The 17,182-nt window shown below is 44.0% G+C and overlaps 1 non-coding gene across 1 annotated transcript; it reads right to left on the bottom strand.

Annotated features, from left to right (window-relative positions):
- On the bottom strand, positions 13,538 to 13,609 carry TRNAC-ACA. Its single transcript has one exon. It is a non-coding gene; the product is annotated as a tRNA-Cys (tRNA).

The raw sequence follows: 17,182 nt of genomic DNA on the forward strand, positions 1-17,182 counted from the left end.
GAATTTTTTTTTGTGTGTGTGTGTTAAACCAGGTTTCCCTATGTATAACTAGTATCTAACTTTCCCGACCATGATGTTTTTTCCCTTCTGTTCCTGTATCTTTCTTCCTTGGGTTTCAATACACCAATGCAGAGAAGTCCACAAAACCATCTGGACGAAATAGGCATGAAAGGTATAGCCATATGCAACTGTCCCTGTTCTGAGGATTGATATTAACACTGTATACATTTCAGACTTTCACAGTTCACTTTACTGGTTAAGAGTTGTGAGTTGAGTTGTTCCATATGTGGTATATATGATTGCTTTTGCTCATGAAAAGAAAACCAATTCACAGGTCTTAACATAGCTAAACAAAACATTTAATAACTTTAGTCCTTTTTGAAAAGGGCTAAACTTGGAAGAACATTTTTAACTAAATTGGATAGGTTATATTAATATTTTGGTATAGGGCCCAGTTCATCCCTGGTTATCTGTTCAGTGAGGTTGGGAAAGGAGTAGTGGCTAGAGTAATAAAGATGGGAGAAGTCCTTGATTCTGAAGAGTGTTAACACGAGAATGAGGCAATCCTGGGCAGGTGTAGTAAACCATGCATGATGTCAGGACTTGGGTGCTGAGACTTAATACGTTAGCATACGCTCTGCACATTTTGTCAAGAAGACTTAACCAGGTCATTGAAAATAAAATGTCACCAACATATCTGTCTTACTTACTGGCCTTGATCATTTCAGCCTCCTTTAATGTGTATTTTTATTTTTGTGCCTATGTGTGTATTAGAATGTTGGGCACATGCTGCTGTTTTATTAATGTATTTTTAAATATTTATTTGTTTGGCTGCACCAGGTCTTCTTTGCAGCATGTGGGACTTAGTTCCCCAACCGGGGGTTGAACCCAGGTCCCCTGCATTGGGAGCTTGATGTCTTATCCACTCGACCACTAGGAAGTCCTGCTACTGTTTTAAAATACTGCCTTTGAGCATTTTCAGTAAAATGGGATTAAGACATCCTTCAAAATCCATATTTAGTTTGTCATAGCCAGGAATCTTTTAGTGGATAACTTGTTCCCAGGTTGCCTCACTACTTTTCTATCTTCGGATACTTCAGTTTCCCTCCTTTAGAATGTAAGCTCCATGGGGGCAAGGACCTTCTGATAGCTACACAAATCCTAGGACTTAAATAACAATATTTGGCACATGGAGGATATTCAGTAGATGTTTATTGCATGAATGTGATTGAGGAAGTAAAAGCAAATGAGTATTTTAGTCTCCCTCTTAGAATACTACATGAGTAGGCCTTGATCACAATCAACCAAGTGCTTGATAAAATGCAGACTCAGAGTCCACAGTTGTGGTTCAATGTAATCTGAGATAAAATTAATTGGCGTGGGTTCCTTTCTTCCTTTAGCTCTTGTCAGGGGAAGAAACTTTGGGCAATGGTCACAAATTTTCCCAGAAAAATTAGTATTTTAGAGTGCATGATTACTGTGATTGTTACCCAATATAGTGTTAACCATCTTTCAAAGGTGACTAGACTATACACCTTATGATAATGTTACCAGGTAGGGACCATAGCTGTTCCTGTATAGCTCTCTTCAAGAACGTGAGTGATACTGGGCCATGGTATCAGATAGTTTAGGGAGCATTTTTTCAGAAGAGGGGCTACCAGCAAGGCAGAATTGGGTTCCTAGGCAGGCAGCATCTGAGTATAATAGACTACTTGGAAATAACAGTAGGAAGTGACACAGTTGAGATTCTTGAAGTAGCAATTATTCATATGTATATAATCGCTATATATATATATCATAGACATCTAAAGTCTATGTGCTTCAGCAATACTGATAAGGACATTTCTTAAGTGAAAATTAGTTTGTAAAAGACTTGTAGGAAAACAGGTAATTTTAATAGTGTTGATTTCTCATGGTATCACCTGTGAGTGTACATTTAAAATACTGTTACTTAAAATATGATCTGCCCTCTATCACAAAGGGTTATGCCTTATAGTCTATATTTTTAGTTTGATTATTGAAACTGAAACTGCTAGTCACTCAGTCTATGGCCCGCAAGGTTCCTCTGTCCATGGAGTTCTCCAGGCAAGAATACTGGAAGCAGGTAGCCATTCCCTTCTCCAGGGGATCTTCCTCACCCAGGGATCAAACCCAGGTCTCCTGCACTGCAGGTGGATTCTTACCATCTGAGCCGCCAGGGAAGCCCCAAGCAAGCCCTTCACTTGATTGAGTCTTAAATGTGCCCTGAATCTAGTGCTGCCACGCACAAAGCTTTTAAATTCTAATGTCTGGAAATTACTTGTGTTTACTCCCAGGAATTTACAACTGTACTCAAATTTGTTACCTCTTTCAAGCAAATCTGCCTACAATGCATCTGGGTTGGGAAGATCCCCTGGAGAAGGACATGGCAATCCGTACCAATATTCTTGCCTAGAGAATTCCATAGACAGAGGAGCCTGGTGGGCTACAGTCCATGGGGTTGCAAAGAGGCAGATATGACTGAGCAACTACACTTTTCTAAAGCAAATATGTTGTCTTTCCATTCAATTTGCTGATGCTTTTATTAGACCTACAGAGACTTGAGACGAAATGCAAAAGCAGGGAAAAAAATATATCTCAATTTATAAATCTTGTCTTCACTTGCTCTCTATTCTTACCCAAGTTTGACCTGCCATCTTTTTTCATCTGGAATACTACAGCTTCCTACCTGGAATGTATGCTTTAAAAAGTTAGGACATAGGTATACATATGTGCCCAATTCTTGAGTTTTGAACATACACATTCATGTAGAGCCATTGAGATTGGGAAAGAGGCATTGACGGCACCCTAGAAGCCTTCATGCTTTTTATCTGGTCTCTAACCTCCACTTTTCCCCCTAAGATAACCACTAGCCTAATTTGTATGATCTTAAAACAGTTAGTTTTTTAACTCTACGACACCTGCTCCTTGGAAGAAAAACTATCTCCCTGCTGTCTACCAACCTAGACAGCAGATTAAAAAGCAGAGACATTACTTTGCCAACAAAGGTCCGTCTAGTCAAAGCTATGGTTTTTTCAGTAGTCATGTATGGAAGTGAGAGTTGGACCATAAAGAAAGCGGCTGAGCACCGAAGAATTCATGCTTTTGAACAGTGGTGTTGGAGAAGACTCTTGAGAGTCCCTTGGACAACAAGGAGATTGAACCAGTCAATCCGGAAAGAAATCAGTCTTGAATATTCATTGAAAGGACTGCTGCTGAAGCTGAAGCTCCAATACTTTGGTCACTTGATTTGAAGAGCCAACTCAATGGAAAAGACCCTGATGCTGGGAAAGATTGAGGGCAGGAGGAGAAGGGGGCAACAGAGGATGAGATGGTTGGATAGCGTCACTGATTCAATGGACATGAGTTTGAGTAAACTCCAGTAGATAGTGGAGAACAGAGGAGCCTGGCCTGCTGCAGTTCATGGGGTCACAAAGAGTGGAACACAACTTAGCAACTGAACAACAATAGCAAATAATGATGATTAGGGACAGAAGAGAAATAGGGTCATGGTCTGGAGCAGACTGGAGCAGCGGTTTGGTTAGATCCATTAATAAGGGAAATATATTGCTTGGAAAGCAATACGGGTCATTCTATTATTCAAGGCACAGTTGCTGACCTCCCACCTTGTCACTCCCAAAGTCAGGCGGGCCACTGAGAGGTTCCTCTGGCGATCTAGGTAGCTACTGCTGGTGGTGGGGGCCTCTCAGTTTTCAGCTGTTTGGGGAACAGGCAAGTTAGCTTCTCAGGAGCTCCTGCTGGTGTTGATGAACATGCTCGTGGCGGTGATTGGAAAGGAAATCTTTAAGAGGGAAGCCAGTGAAGTCGCTCAGTCGTGCACGACTCTTTGCGACCCCATGGACTGTAGCCCACCAGGCTCCTCTGTCCATGGGATTTTCCAGGCAAGAGTACTGGAGCGGGTTGCCATTTCCTTCTCCAGGAGATCTTCTGACTCAAGGACTGAACCCGGGTCTCCCGCATTGCAGGCAGACGCTTTACTGTCTGAGCCACCAGGGAACGTGCAAATCTAAGCCTTCTCCCCTCCTGTCATCAGGCCCCCTCATCCCTGTCTCTACCACTGGCCACTGTTCCTTTGTTTACAGTTGAATGAACCCTTAGTCATCTTCTTTTCCCTGATCAATCAGAATAAGGACAGGGTGTTCAAAAGAAAAAGTAAAAATCGAAATAATTTGGAGTTAAATTCTTAAGTTCTGGGAGCAATGATCTAGTTGACTATATACATTTAAAAATTTTGAAAAGTTTGGCAATTATTTCCTTTTTTTTTTTTCACCCAACTTTCATTCTTACTTTAAGCTGAAAACTACTGTAGATGTAAAACGCATATGTGCTTAGTCAGGCCCAACTCTTTGCGACTCCGTGGACTGTAGCTAGCCTGCCAGGCTCCTCTGTCCATGGGAATTGTGCAGGCAAGAATACTGGAGTGGGTTGCCATGTGCTCTAGGGGATCTTCCAAACCCAGGAATCGAGCCCAGGTCTCCCGCATTGCAGGCAGATTCTTTACTGTCTGAGCCACCAGGGAAGCCCAAAAGAGTGAATAGTTTTGTTTTTTAATTTAAAAGAACAAAAGCAAACCAGAAAATAACAAATGTTGATGAGGATGTGGGGAAATTGAAACACTTGTGTACTGTTGGTGGGAACGTGAAACTGTGTGACCGCTATGAAAAGCGGTCTGGAGAGTCCTCAAAAAATTAAAAAATAGAATTTACCATATGACCTGGTAATCTCATTTCCAGATATATATCCAAAAGAATTGGAAGCAGATTCTCGAAAAGATATTTGTGTACCCATGTTTATAGCAGCATTATCCACAAAGCTGAGATGGAAGCAACTCAGGTGTCCGTTGACGGATGAATGGATTATGCAAAATGTATATACATACCATGGAATATTATTCAGCCTTTTACAAGGAAGGAAATTCTGACGCAGGCTACAACTTGGATAAAGCTTGAGGGTGTTGTGCTAAGTGAAATAGTTCAGTCGTTCAGTCGTGTCCGACTCTTTGCGACGCCAGGAACCGCAGCACACCAGGCCTCCCTGTCCATCACCAACTGCCAGAGTCCACCCAAACCCATGTCCATTGAGTTGGTGATGCCATCCAACCATCTCATCCTCTGTTGTCCCCTTCTCCTCCTGCCCTCAATCTTTCCCAGCATCAGGGTCTTTTCAAATGAGTCAGCTCTTCACATCAGGTGGCCAAGCCAGTCACAAAAAGAAAAATACTGTGTAATTTTGTAATTCCTCTCATATGAGACATAAATATAAGTCAAATTGATGGAGACAGAAAGGAAAATGAAAGTTACCAGGAACTGAAGGGAAGAGGGAAAGGGGAAATGTTTCATGGGGATAGTTTCAGATTTGCAGGATGAAAATGTTCTGGAGATTTGTTTCTCAACAATGTGACCCTACTGAACTGTACAGTTAAAACTGGCTAAGATGGAAAATTTTATGTTGTGTATTTTCAACATGATAAAGTATGTAACTTTTGAATTTTATGGATCACATTAAAAAAAATAATAATAAACAAGAGAATGATTACTGTTTGGGCCTAACCACTCTTCCTTTCAGATTTGTCAGCACTTTCTGAATTCTTCTCATTTTCTCGCTGACAGAATTAGATCCTCTGTGTAAATTTACTCAGTTTTCTTCTTGTTAGGTGACTGTCCTTAGATACTTTTCCTCTTCAGAAATAGTACTCTTCCACTGTTTTTGCTTTGTTAAGTCTACATTTTATGTAACCGAACTTAGTTATTTGAGACATTTAGGTGAGTTAAGATCTCAGCTAGTCGTCAGCTTATTAGTAAATTTCCTCTTGACTTAAACTGCCTTAAGCTGATTTTAGTCTACTGGTATTTCTTAGCCAGTGGCATAAAAATATTAAATGTGAAGAAATAAGTTAGGCCACCAACCTTAACAACATTAGGAGGGCAATGCACACAAAATGTAGCAGATAGCAGTCTGATCCTCAGTTGCTGCATATCCATTTAGCCTATGAAGTCAAGAATGGTATGTTTGCCCTTGGAGAATTTACTGCTGTTTATGTTAAGGGTGAAAAAAGCCTGGTGACCCTGACTTAAAAAGGTTGAGGGTAGTGGTGGCTGAGAACAGACGTGGTCTCAGCTGGCAAGATTGTTTGAGGTTTCAAATAGTGCCTGGCAACAAATTTTACCTGTATCTATAAATCCCTTCAAAACATGGACCCCAATCCAAAATGGCACTTGATAGCCCATTTTATAAATGTGTGAGATTAACAGTTTATTAAAGAAAGTATTTTGGTATTTATGACTGGAAACTTGTAAAAAAAAGTAGTGTTAGTAGACTCTCCTGTCTTTATCAGTAGAGATCACATAACAAGACTGATAACCAGAAATTTGTGGTATTTGCCTCCCTGTAAAAGCAACTCCTTTTTATGAGCTTAAAACTTTGGGTCTGTCTGACAATTGCCAGATCTCTGTGTGGAACTAATGCCTACTCTTAAGAAGTGTAGCTGTGCAGACTAAGGTGCATTTATCCAGCTGCTGGGCCAACAGCCCTCACTGCTTTCAGCTTGCTTACAAACTCATTTAAGTGTGCATATGTATTATAGGTGCATGTTCATTTGTGCATGGTGGCAGTGGGTTAGTCACTAAGTCGTGTCTGGCTGTTGTGACTCCATGGACTGTAGCCCACCAGGCTCCTCTGTCCGTGGGTTTTCCCAGGCAAGAATACTGGAGTGAGTTGCCATTCCCTCCTCCAGGGATCTTCTGACCCCTCCTGCATTGTTCAGTTCAGTTCAATTGCTCAGTCCGACTCTTTGCGACCCCCATGAACCGCAGCACGCCAGGCCTCCCTGTCCATCACCAACTCCCGGAGTCCACTCAAACCCATGTCCATTGAATCAGTGATGCCATCCAACCATCTCATCCTCTGTCGTCCCCTTCTCCTCCTGCCTTCAATCTTTCCCAGCATCAGGGTCCTTTCCAATGAGTCAGTTCTTCGCATCACGTGGCCAAAGTATTGGTGCTTCAGCTTCAGCATCAGTCCTTCCAAAAAGTATTTAGGACTGATTTCCTTTAGGATGGACTGGTTGGATCTCCTTACTGTCCAATGGTCCAACTCTCACATCCATACATGACTACTGGAAAAACCATAGCTTTGGCTAGACGGACCTTTGTTGGCAAAGTAATATCTCTGCTTTTTAATATGCTGTCTAGGTTGGTCATAGCTTTTCTTCCAAGGAGCAAGCACCTCTTAATTTCATGGCTACAGTCACAATCTGCAGTGATTTTGGAGCCCTCCAAAATAACGTCTCTCATGGTTTCCACTCTTTCCCCATCTATTTGCCATGAAGTGATGGGACCGGATGCCATGATCTTAATTTTCTGAATGTTGAATTTTAAACCAGCTTTTTCACTCTCCTCTTTCAATTTCATCAAGAGGCTCTTTAATTCATCTTCGCTTTCTGCCATAAGGGTGGTGTCATCTGTGTATCTGAGGTTATTGATATTTCTCCTGGCAATCTTGATTCCAGCTTGTGCTTCATCCAGCCCGGCATTTCACATGATGTACTTATATGAGGCACATGTAGAGAGCACCAGGAATCTGAAGACCTTCATTCCAGTCCTATTTTTTCAGTCTTTTATTTACTTCCACGTAACAAGAACAATATACAATCCTGTTGTCTCTTAAGGCAACCGTATTAGAAAGCCTTACCACGCTGTCCAGCATCTCTTACAGGCACTTTGCGTGTCTTTGGGGTTGGGTTCCCTGTTCCCAGAAGCCTGTGTTTTCCTTTCTTTTTGCGTTTTCTCATATTATAGGGGCTTCCCGGGCGGCTCAGATGGTAAAGAATCTGCCTGCAATGCAGGAGACCTGAGTTCTATCCCTGGGTCAGAAAGATCCCCTGAAGAAGGAAATGGCAGCCCACTCCAGTATTCTTGCCTGGAGAATTCCATGGACAGAGGAGCCTAGCCAGCTACAATCCATGGGTTCACAAAGAGTCAGACAAGACTGAGTGACTTTCACTTCACTTCATATTGTTGTAGGATATCCTTCAGTAGTTTTCTAAGAAATTCAATGACAATTTGATTTCTTTCTTTTTAAAAACTATTTATTTATTTGGCTTTGCTGGGTCTTCACTGTGGCATGTGGAATCTTTAGCTGCAATCTGCAACCTCTTACTTGCTGCATGGAGGATCCAGTTCCCTGACCAGGGATAAAACCCAGGCCCCCTGCATTGGGAGCGTAGAGTCTTAGCCACTGGACCACCGGGGAAGTCCCAACAATTTGATTTCTGAACCTTTGTATGTGAGCTGGTTTTTATCTTTTATATATATATATATATATAGATATCTATATATATATATATTTTTTTTTGACTGCATCTGGACTTAGTTGCGAAACACAGCATCTTTCGTTGTGGTGCTAGGGCTCTTTCTTGCAATGTGGGGGCTCCAGAACCCGTGGGCTCAGTAGTTGCAGCTTGAGGGGTTAGTTACAGTGCAGCTTGTGGAATCTTAGTTCTTCAACCAGGGACTGAATCCATCTCCCCTGCACTGGAAGGTGGATTCTTAACCACTGGACCACCAGGGAAGTCCCTTGATCTTTGCAATTAAAAAACTTCAACAATTTTGTTGAGATAAAATGCATATACCATAGAGTTCACCTATTTAAAGCATAAAACTACATGCCTTTTAGTATATTTACAGAGCTGTGCAGCCATCACCATAACCTAATTTTAGGACTTTTTCATCATCCACCAAAGAAAGTTGGTACCTATTAACAACAGTTAATTAACCCCATCTACTCTCTGGGGCTTCCTTGGTGGCTCAGGAGTAAAAAATCCACTTGCCAATACAGGAGACGTGGGTTTGATCCCAGGGTTGGGAAGATCCCCTGGAGAAGGAAATGGAAACCCACTCCGTTATTCATGCCTGGCACATCCCATGGACAGAGGAACCTGGTGGGCTACAGTCCATGGGGTTGCAAGGAATTGACACAACTTAGCGACTCAGCAATAATGATAATCTGCTTTCCATCTCTACAGATTTGTCTATTTTGAAATGTATCTAAATGTGATCATACAATATGTGGTTTTCTGTGATGGTTCTTTCACCTAGTGAAATATTTGTTTAGGTTCCTACATGTGGTATATGTCAAGGCTTCGCTCATTTTTATTGTTGAATAACAATCTATTGCATGGTTATCTGTGTATCCATTCAACAGCTGATAGACATTTGGGTGGTTTCCAGTTTCAGGATATTACAAACAAAGCTGCTGTGAATATTCATGTATAAGTCTGTTATAGACATATGCTTTTATTTTTCTTGATCTAATGCCGAGAAGTGGAATATTTGAATTATACGGTCTATATATGTTTGACTTTGAAAAAAATTGTCATATTCTCACCAGCAGTACACTTTCCATAAGCTTTTTGGAAAGAGCTGTTTTGAAATTTCATGCTGGTGTACTTTGTTGTAGGTATATCATTATGTCCACTTTGTGGGCTCTTTCAGTTTGGAGATGAGTTTTCTTCCGTCTGGACAATTTTGTGGAATTGGATCTTTCATTTCCTCTCTGCTATTTTCTCTGCAATGTCTTTCTAGAACTTCTTTTGCTCAGGCTGATTCTTTCACTAGTTTTCTTTCTTTCCTATTATACATTGTTTAATTTGTTCTAATTTTTAGGAGATTTCTTTGACTTTTTCTTCCACCCTCCTTTAAAAAATAATTGTTTTTGTATTTATATTCTAAGCTCTGTTTCTATTATGGATGCAATAACTTCTCTCTCTCTCAGGTAATGACAGTTTTTAAAAAAGATTTATTCTACTGTCTCCATTGTCTTTCCTCTGAATTCTTCTGTTTGTTCTGGTTTCTCTCTCAGGCTGGAGGCATTCCTTGAATGTCTGTGATCTTTACATTCCCCTCATATTTGAGAGGGAGATGTCAAAAGCTCTCAGAAGCTGCATGTGGATGGTGTATTTCTCTATGATTGGTTAGACGTGACACCTTTGGGGAATCCCTGAGTATTAATATCTATTGCGCTGTGTTTGATATTTATTTGGAGGGAGATATTAAATGTGTCCAGGGCTCCCGAATGCTGGCTTTCTGGGTGCAGGGAGGGGAAGGGGCCTCCCAATTCAGGATGCAGAACTTCACCCTCATAGAGCCCAGAATCCCACTTGCATGTCAGCTCAGCCCCTGGTCCCTAAGTCCACAGCCTCCGTGCCTCCAAATTTCCCACAGTCATTTCTGGTTTCCTGGGCTGGGGTGGGAGGGAGCCTGAGGCCTCCTTGGATTGATCCAAAACCCATTTCCAGCCCTTACCTGTCCTGTAGTGGGTGGTCCTGTGGCTTTTGGTTCACAGCTCACGGGTGGCTCTGCAGGGTACACTGGCCTCCTGCCAATGCCCAGCTGCCCATATTGGGTGGAAGCTCCTTTCTCTTGTTGAAGCAGTTTCTGCTGCTCCATCAGCTTTCAGATTGGCTGGCATTTTATAATATTGTAAATCAACTACACTTTAATTAAAAAAGAAGAAGAAATCTCTCTTCCGTTTTTGCCTCCTTTCTTGTACACCTCATCCAGGCAGGTTTGCACTTAAAAAAAATTTTTTTTAATTATTTATTATTAGCTGCACTGGATCTTTGTTCTGTGTGCAGGCTTTCTCTAGTCGTGGGGGCAGAGGCTTCTCTCTAGTCGCGTTGTGACGGCTTCTCATTGCAGTGGCTTCTCTTGCTGCGGAGCTTGGGCTCCAGGGTGTGCAGGCTCCATAGTTACGCTCCTGGGCTCTAGACCACAGGCTCAGTAGTGGTGGGGCCTGGGCTTCGTTGCTGCAAGTCATGTGGGGTCTTACTGGGTCAGGGATAGAACCCGTGTTCCCTGCACTGGCAGATGGATTCTTAACCACTAGACTACCGAAGAAGCCCAGGTGTGCACCTTACTATCGAATACACCCTATTTGTAATGTCTTTTCTGTCATCTTAGTGGAGTTTGGGGAGAGAGGGGATAAGTATTGCCCTTCTGGATTCATCAGCACATTGGTGTTCCCTGTGTGACAGGCACTCCTCCGGGTGTTGGGACGGCAGCTGATATTCTAGGGAGAATGGAGACTAGGGTGTGTGTAAGGACTCCATGGAGAGCAGACATATGTAGTAAGTAGGTAAGTTCCAGTGTGTTAGAAGGTGTGCGCGCTACAGAGAGACAGGGAAGGGATGGAGGAAAATGGAGCTTGGAAGTTCAGGGATGAGGCTGCCATTTGAAACACTGAGGAGGTAACATTTGGATAAAGACCCAAAGAAGCTGAGGGCATGCACCATGCATACCCAGGGCAGGCTGCTCCGGACAGAGAGAAGCGCCCCAGCAAAGGCCATGAGGTGGGATTGCTGGCGGTTGGGGGTGAGGAGTAAGGAGGATTTGCTAGAGCAGATGAGTGAGGGGAGAGAACAGGAAAGGAGCTCAGAGATGGAGAGAGGTCCCAGTGACGTGGGGTCTTGTCAGTCTTTATAAGGTCTTGGGCTTTCTCTTGGGGCCACACGGGGAGCCACTGTCGTTTTGAGCAGAGGGTTGACATGGTGAGACATCCCTTATTCGAAAGGCTCACTCTGGTTGCTGGGTTCAGAACAGACCATGGCAATTGGAAGCAGGGTGACCTGTCAGGAGGCTGCTGCAGTGAACCAGAGCAGTGGATGGTGGCTTGGATGGGGGTGATGTGGAGACTGAGATGGAGCATGGGCTTCTGGATTTATTTTGAATGTAGAACCTGCAAAGTTCCTTGGACTCTGATGTGAGATGTGAGAAAAAGGATGATCAGAAATGACTCCAAGATAATTGGCCTGAGCAAGGGTGGAGCTGTCTTTAGTTGTGATGAGAAGGCTGCGGGTAGGTGGAGTGGGTGTGGATGGGAAGAGGAGGTTCCTTCCCGGACTCACTTGGTTTGCAATGTCTTAGCCGGCTTTCAAGAGGAGACATCAAACAGGCAAGACCAGGCTGGAGATGGAAACGTGGGAGTCCCCTGGTCTAAGAATGGCATTTCACGTGGGCTTAGGTGAAACTGATGTGTCTATGCAGGTTCGATTGCTTGTAACCACCCTGAGGGAGAAGATTGATGGTGGGGGAGGTTGTAGGGGTGGGTGAAGGGTAACTGGGAACTCTGAACTTTCTGTTTAATTGTGCTGTGGGACCAAAATTCTTCTGAAAAACAAAGTCTATTTGTTTATGAGACTTGATGGTATGGCCAAGGGAGTAAGCATGCAAGACAAGAGATCCAAAAAACCTGCAGCGCCCTCCTTCAGGAGGAAGGAGAGGTGGCGGTAGGGACAGCCAATGGGGCAGAAAGAAAGAAGAGCAGGAAAGCGTAGTATCTTGGAAGTCAAAGGAAGGAAGTGGTTCAGGATGGGGGGCAGGATCCACAGGGTCAGATGCTGACAGTGGGTCAAGTAAGACGGAGATGGAGCTGACTGTTGGAATTCCCAAGGGGATGCCAGTGTGACTTTGCAAGAGCAGCTGAGTGGGGTGGTGAAGATGCAGGCAGACTGGAGAGGCCTAGGAGGGTGAGAGGAGACAGTGGCTGCAGGCAGCTAATGGAGGCACTTTGCTGAGAAGCTGAAGTGAAACAAGAGTAACAGAAAACTTTTTTTCTTTTTGCTTTGAGATCGGAGAAATGCGAGTATGACCGCACGATGCTATAATTCAAATCTGTCTTTACTTAGCAGGAATCCCAATTTGAATTTTAAATGTACAGAAAGCCTTGCCTTTTTTTAAGGTGCATCTTCACGGATGCAGCATGATACAAGACAGAGAGAGCTGAGCCAGGAAGACCACCTTCCGATGACTCAGGAAAGCAAGCATCACTCCTTGGCAAAGTCTTCTGGGTCTCAGTTTCCTGATCTGCAGCTTAAGACGCTGATCTCCAAGGATCTAGCTATGATATGGCATGAATGGGTGACTTGAAAAGCAAGGGAGATCAAAGCTGGGAAAGGCAGTCAATATCTGTTCGCTTTTTCCATGGGAAATTAAGAGTTTAAAGAAAGCACAACTAATGTTGTAAAGATGTGGGCTTAAGTATTTGTAGATTAATGCTAGTAGAGATTTTGATCAGTTTCCAACTGCCAAACCCATCCCCCCATTGAAAAGCATATTCACCGTAGAAATTTTATAAAACATGGAAATATAATAATGAACATTAAAATCACCCATTATCCCAACATCTAGAGATAAATGATAGTAACATTGTGGAGTCATTTCCTTCCACCTCTCTATCCATAAATATAATACCGTATTTCCTCTCTTCCCCCAATGGAAAATGCCTCTATAATTGTATCCTGTTTTTTTCAGTAACAGCTTCACAAGCATGTTCCCAGCATCACCAAATATTCTTCACTACTTCTTGAAAAGTGAAAGTGAAGTTGCTCAGTTGTGTCTGACTCTTTACCACGACCCCATGGACTGTAGCCTACCAGGCTTCTCAGTCCGTGGGATTTTCCAGGCAAGAGTACTGGAGTTATCATTTCCTTCTCCAGGGGATCTTCCCAACCCAGGGATCGAACCTGGGGCTCCTGCATTGTAGGCAGATGCTTTACCCTCTGAGCCACCTGGGAAGTCCATACAGCTGTTCAACAGGAATACACTGTTACTAGGAATACACTGTAACTTAGTCTTTCTATGAATGGGCATTTATAGCTATCATAAATAGCGCTGATAAAAGAAGTGTTAGGATGTTCAACTTTGCACATAAATCTTTGTATTTCAGGCTTCCCTGGTAGTCCAGTGATTAAGAATCCACCTTGCAACACAGTGAACACCAGTTCAAGTCCATGGTCCAGGAAGATCCCACCTGTCCTGGGGCAACTAAGCCCATGTGCCACAATAGCTGAGCCCGTGCTCCAGAGTCCCGTGCTCCAGAGTCCTGTGTTCCAGAGTCCCGTGTTCCAGGGTCCCATGAGTCCTGTGCCCCAGAATCCCATGCTCCACAACGAGAGAGGCTGTGGCAATGGGAAGCCCACACATCGCAACTGGAGGGTAGCCCCCACTGGCTGCAACTAGAGAAAGCCAGCACACAGCAACGAAGATCCAGCAGAGCCAAAAAGGTTTAAAAATGAATAAACAAATAAATAAATCTTTGCATGTCTTATTCTTTCTTTGGCATAAACAGCCAGTTGTAGAATTATTTACTGGTCCAATGGGTGGAAACATTCTCAAGGTTCTTGGGCATATTGCCAAAAACCACCTTAACACATCTGCCTCTCTTACCTTCCAGAGAGGTTGTAACAATTTACTTTCCTGCCTTCACTGTGTGTGTGGATTGCATCATGCTGTTAAAAACCCTGCCAACTTCCCATGATTTCTTTTTAAAAGTCACCTCTCACTGAATATAAGCCAAAGTTTATTACTTATTAAAACAGCATTGTAGGGGGGAGTGATCCAGATTCCAGTATATTTTTGTGTGCCTACATGCTCTGGGCACTGTGCCAGATGCTTTCTTGTTTACTCCTGTTTATTGTGAACACCACACCCTTAGAATGTAGGTGGCATCCTTTTCTTGTCCAATCCTAGGAGTCTGTGTTGAAAGACACACAATTGGGGAATTCCCTGGCAGTCCAGTCATTAGGATTCTGCACACCTACTGCCAAGGACACAGGTTTGATCCCTGCTAAGGGAACTAAGATCCTGCAAACTTCAAAGTGCGGCAAAAAAACCCAAAAGACACACAGTTGGTCTGATGTATGGTCAAGATCGATACCCAGGGCTCTTGATTCCAAGCTTGACACTTCAGTATTTACTAATTTTACTATACCGCACCTGCTTCAAATGGCTGAGAATAATCTTTATGACTCTAAGTCATATTCCATTTTATTGTGCGTGCTCAGTCCCTCAGTCATGTCCCACCCTCTGTGACCCCATAGCCCAACCAGGCTCCTGTACTCGTGGAATTTTCCAAGCAAGAATACTGGCGTGAGTTGTCATTTCTTCCTCCAGGGATCTTCCAAACCCAAGGATGAACCCACATTTCCTGTGTCTCCTGTGTTGGCAGGCAGAGTCTTTACCACTGCACCACGTGGACTCAATTTTATTATTAAAGACTAAAAGATATTCACAGCTTACCAGTTTTTTTTTTAAGGTTTTGAGAATAAAAAATATCAAATTCTAGAGTCGATAATAATCCTGAAATTCTGCTTTACCAGGAGACATCCTAGTCCCCTGCTCCTTGCCTGGTCAGAGTGAAAGTGGTTCAACAAAAGGAAGGGGCCAAGTTGATTGTCCTCTTCTTTCCTAGATTTGGTTGCTGCTACTGCTGCTGCCAAGTCTCTTCAGCTGCGTCCAACTGTGCAACCCCGTAGACTGCAACCGACCAGACTCTGTCCATGGGATTTTCCAGGCAAGAGTACTGGAGTGGGTCACCAGTGCCTTCTCCACCTAGATTGGTTACCGGTGTTTGTAAAGGCTTGAGATGAGCTACAGAAAGTGAGTGATGCTATTTGGATGGAGAGTATCTTTAGGTACTGCAAACCACAGGCAGCACTTGGATCCTGTGGGAGGGGTATGTGTGAGTATTTTATTTTGGCAAGCCTTAGGAACCAGGAGTCTATATACTTCTATACTTGGTCTTCTGCACAGCACACATTGAAAACTGGCTGCTGGATCTTCAGACACTTGAGACAAGTATTTATAGCAATTTCATGAGGATAGTCTTTTCATGCCCCGAAACAAATTTTAAACTGTGATCGTTGACCCATGGGTCTTTATTTCTGTACTCACTATCTGATGTGCTAACAGGACAGTAAAAGTGAGTTGAAGCTGTTTTATTTTCCCTTCATTTTAAAAAGGCCTGGCCACAGTCTTTAGCTCCGAACAGCTTAATATGGATGTCCTAGGCCACGCCAGGTTTTTTTTTTTTCCCCAGGATACAGCGAGGGTGGACTTGGAAACTGGCGTAATATTGAGCTGTGCCTAAATTTCACTCATTGCCAGCCTCTCTATTTCCCCTGTTAGGATGACTTGTAGTCTCTCCCGAGGAACTTTTGGGGAGGTTCTGCACAATTTCCTGGTTCTTGCTATGATAATGCAGCATCATTAAGGTGCTGGACTTGCAGACTATAGAAGTCCTGCTCTGACAATGGCTGAACCTGCTGACTATGTAAGCAGAATATTTAAGCACCACGGTTCAATCCTGTTACAACCAAGAGGAAAGAGGAGGCCCAGAGCAGGCTGACAGCAGGAGAGGCTTCAAAAAACCCGAGCTTCTCAGATGGTTCTCGCTCTATTCCTGGTCATGGTGGTCTCCTAGAACTGCAGCTGAAAACCCCTGTACCCTTCAGGAGCTAGAAAAGCTTCTCTCCAGCAGTAGAGGGGCAGGGTGCTTAGAAATACTCTGAGCAAAATACTTTGAGAGGGGAAGGGGTGGGAGGGACAGAAATGAGAAGCAGCCATAGAAGGCCAGAGACAGGGTGGGATTGGAACCGAACCGGTGGGTGGAGGGAGGGAGGAAAAATAAGCGGAATGGGAAGCTCAGAACAGAAGATATAAAAGAAAGTGCCAACTAGTGAAAATCTTGAGAAAGGATGGTTGGAGGGGGGACCGACGACTGGGCAGCAGTTGAGAAAAATAGCAATTAGTACTGCTAAAAATAAAGACCAATTTAGAGACAAAGCCAGATACACAGGAGGAAAATAGGACTGCCAGAAAGACAATTCCTCGTAAACCAGATCCTCAAGAAAGTGAGGCTAATGACACCCCTTCTCGGGATGTTTTGCAGAAGAAATGAGACAATAGGTTTGAGAGGAGCTGGCCACGCAGAGCAGGTGACCGGCGGCGGGAAAGGAGGAATCAGAAGCAGGGCTCAGTGTGGCCCGAGTGATTTCCAGGGTTGATCGCTAAGGCCCTGCCGACAGGTGCACCACTTGAGTGGCGCCCCAAGTTAGGGTCTCCCGCCAGGCGGCATGCCGGGCAGAGGCATCGCTCAGCGCTGAAACCGGAGGGGGTCCTACGGAATTCTCCCGAGGTCGGCCCTTGGAGCCTCAAGACCAAGGGCAGGAGGCGCCCAAATTTCGGTGCCCGCGCAGCGCGGCCCGGGAGAGGGCGCCCACCGGCGCGGGCTCGGCTCGCTCCGCCCGCGGACATCGTGGCCCGGGGCCAGGCGACGCTCCCGCTGGCTTTCGCGGCCGTGGGAGGGC

Source organism: Capra hircus, chromosome 26, assembly GCF_001704415.2.
Source record: "Capra hircus breed San Clemente chromosome 26, ASM170441v1, whole genome shotgun sequence".
Lineage (NCBI taxonomy): Eukaryota > Metazoa > Chordata > Mammalia > Artiodactyla > Bovidae > Capra > Capra hircus.